Raw genomic sequence first — 4,150 nt, 5'->3', positions numbered from 1 at the left:
ATCTGATGATGACACACGAAAGAAGGAAGATGCCTGAGTATCACTTCTGTTTTTAATATATTGTAATATATGTATTATCTGTTTGTTTATGTTTTTATTCTTCTTCTTTCTTTCAAGATAAAGTTTATTTTTCCGCACGTCTACTCCCACAGTTTGGGCCTGACAGACTGCACAGTATGCTTATGCAGACTGCCTATCACATAATCACCTCTGTGTCCTGTACAGACCACCATCGGAGGCCAGTCTCTTTGATGTGGGACCTGAGACGAGGGAGTGGCTGCACGTCATTGAGCTGGACATCTGATGATGACACACGAAAGAAGGAAGATGCTTGAGTATCACTTCTGTTTTTAATATATTGTAATATATGTATTATCTGTTTGTTTATGTTTTTATTCTTCTTCTTTCTTTCAAGATAAATTTTATTTTTCCGCACGTCTACTCCCACAGTTTGGGCCTGACAGACTGCACAGTATGCTTATGCAGACTGCCTATCACATAATCACCTCTGTGTCCTGTACAGACCACCATCGGAGGCCGGTCTCTTTGACTTGGGACCTGAGACGAGGGCGTGGCTGCACGTCATTGGAGCTGGACATCTGATGATGACACATGAAAGAAGAAGACGCCTGAGTATCACTTCTGTTTGTAATGTATTGTAATATTGTAATATCTGTTTATTTATGTTTGTAATATGTTTCATTTTGTCTCACTGTTGATTTGCAGTGACCTTCAGATTAATTAAACTGTGATGAAGCAAGGGAAAGTCATTCATCATTGGTGGTTTTGCCATTACCTGAGGAGGAAATTGCAAGGCAAAATGCATGGTTTCAACCAAAAATGTATATTCTGGAAGGTTTTGTACAGGATGTACACCTGTGGCTATCAGAGGTGAAACAGCAAATGCATGTCATTGTTCAGAAGGAACTACCAATACATGTCACTGTTGAAAAGGAGCCACAAACACCGGTCACTGCTGAAAGTGAAATGTTGAGTGCTGTACATTCTGATGACATTCGACCCCATGACAATATATCAAATGTATCAAAATCCACACACAAATCCACTCCATCAAAAGCATCTTCAACTTCATCTGCTCATCATAGCTCAGGCTGAAAAGGCTGCTCTCATGGAACAGGTGTCTGCCTTACACAAAAAACATGAAATTGAAGCATAACAGGAACAACTCAGAATGCAAAAGGAGCAACTGGAAATGGAGACTCAGCTGGCAGCAGCAAATGCAAAGGCCCATGTACTGGGAACCATGGGCCAAGGAACTCATCAAGAGTGTCAAGTGGGACAAACTCAAAGAAAGGAGCTGCTGCTCCAAAGGAAACAACCCCATTCAACCCAAATGCAAATACATACCTACCTGATCAAACTCCACAAAAAGGAAACAATGGAAACCACAAAGCCTCCCTCCCAGCCACAGGTTGTGAGACCAAAACAACCACTTCATGAAAAATCTGCCAAAGTTCATTACATGACTCCTCTAATGCAATACTCTCTCCCCAGGCAAAGTGTTCAAACCGAAAATATAATAAATCAAAATGTGCAAACTGAAAATGTACAGCTTCATAGGAAAAAGAATGTTCAAGGTCATGTCACTCACACTACACACCCTGCAGGTGATATTTGTAATGTGCTACGAAGACAGAATGAAAAAAACTGCTTTACTGGTTAAGCAAAATCTGTATTCCACTTTACCACCAAGAGACATTCCAGTTTATGATGGTGACCCATTGCAATATGAAATGTTTATCAGGGCATTTGAGAGAGGAGTGGAAAAAAAGACTGACGATTACAGTGACTGCTTACATTACTTTGAACAATATACAAAAGGCCATCCATACAAGCTCAGATAAACCTGGAGGAACAAGGCATGCAAGCTACAGGAGAGGCATGGACATCGTGCTAAGCTTTCTGACCTTGTACAATTCATAGAGAGACAGGTAAAAATACTGTCTGACCCACTGTTTGGAAACATCCAAGATGCTAAGCAAACTACAACTGTCAAAACCTCAACCATCATCAAACCAAGAGACACAAGAGACATTCCAAGAAGCAGTTTTGCCACAACAGTAACACCCATAGAAACAGCAGTGCAGTCAAATGGAGTGGAAAGAAGTGTATTCATCAGCTATCATAATTATTGTCTTTTCTGCAATAAAACTGGTCACACATTGAAGCGGTGTCCACAGATGAAAGAGAGAAGACACAGAGAGAAGATGGACTACTTAAAGGAAAAGGGAGTCTGTTTTGGCTGTTTGAAAAGAGGACACTTAAGCAGAGACTGCACAAGTCGTTTAACCTGTGATACGTGTGAACAAAACCATCCTGATATACTCCACATTGAAGAAACAGAAAAGAAATCAATAGGAAACAATGCTGTCGTCTCACCTCACACATGTGGTCATATTGGGGCCGGTGATGAAACCTCCATCTTCTCCATAGTACCCGTTCAAGTGAAGAGCCACAGGGAGACAGTGTTGCAAACATATGCATTTTTGGACCATGGAAGCACATCCACATTCTGCACTGAAAACTTAATGAGAAGGCTAAACATTACCGGACAAAAAACTAATATTCTTCTCCGCACAATGAACCAAGTGAAGCCTGAGACCAGTCACCATATCTCAGGTTTGGAAATAGCCACGTTGGACAAAAATGATTTCATACAACTCCCTAATGTGTTCACTCATAAAACCATGCCTGTCTCACAACACAATATTCCAAAAACAACAGGGCTTGTCACCATGGCCTTATTTGAAACACATCAAACTGCAAGAAATAGACTCTGGTGTTGACCTACTGATCGGCAGAAATGCTTCAAATTTATTGGAACCTTTGGAGGTGGTTAACAGCCAGGCAGATGGACCATATGCTGTGAGGACCCTATTGGGGTGGGTCATCTATGGTCCCTTGATAGGAGACAACAATGTCAGGGATGAGACTGGCTGCACTGCTGCGGCTGTCAATCATATCATATATCCAGAAAAACAATCAGGACTTCAGTGAAAGAACATGCAAGGAAATGGAAGCCAAGTCAGGGTAGGATGAAAGATGGACTACTGCGTGAAACGGATCTGTTCCGCAAGGTGGCTTGCCTCCCACAAGAAAAGTTGGTGGTTATGTCCTCATACCCTTTCGCCATGGTCTGGAACAGCAATATTAAAGGTTACATTTTCTTTTTCTTTCAGCTAGTTCCCATCACAGCTGCACCTTCCTCGATCATCACCTGCTTGTCTCTCTCAGCACACCCTAAATTTGCTATTTGTCTTGCGTTTCAGCATCCTTCTCCCTCCGCCGCAGATAAACCATCTCTACCTCACCTCCATCCACCTCTCTTGCTTTATCGTCTAACCTTCTAACCTGGGCTTATACTCAAATGTAGTCATTTCTGTTCTCATCCCTCCATGTTGCTTCTAATGAGAATCGTAGCATTTTCAATCCGGCCGCCTCTAGTTCTTTGCCCTCTACTAACATGACCACTTGCCCGGTGATTTATTGACTATGGTTCACATAATTTATTTTCTGATATTGCACTAACATGTTTGTGCTGTCTTTTTCAGGTCATGTATGCCAGGGATGTGTGGTTGGAGGATGGAAAGGAGACAGAGGGTACAATTCCTAATAATTGGATCGACAGGGGTAAGGGAACCATTAGATGGCCAAATGCCAAACAAACACAACTTACAAGATGAGAAAGGACCCCCAGGAGGACTGGCTGACGTCCCAGTTAGTCAAGATAAAGATGACTTCAGGCAGGTTTTGTTTTTGGATCATTTACTCAATAATTCAAGTACAAATAGTTGAATCAATGCTTACAGTTGAATTGTATAACTTCTAGTTAAAGCTTGTGAATGTGACAACTACAACCTGACCAGCCAAGCAGAGGGGGAAGAGGAGGATGTGGATGTGGTGATAAGAGGGAAGAGGAAACCTGTTAAAAGACAAGATGATGACTGATGTAGAGTTCATATGTTTCTCAAGTAACTTCTAAATATGAAATGTGTTAACAGAAACTGGGCCTCACATTGTAGACCATTCATGTCTTATATGACGTTTTGGAGCATTATGGGTAACTTTCTTCTATAATCAATTTATAAGTCCAATGTCAAAATGACAATCAAATGCTTTAATAAGGCTG

Source organism: Gymnoscopelus microlampas, assembly GCF_963454915.1.
Source record: "Gymnoscopelus microlampas genome assembly, chromosome: 24".
Taxonomy (NCBI): Eukaryota; Metazoa; Chordata; class Actinopteri; order Myctophiformes; family Myctophidae; genus Gymnoscopelus; species Gymnoscopelus microlampas.
This window is presented reverse-complemented; position numbering follows the sequence as displayed.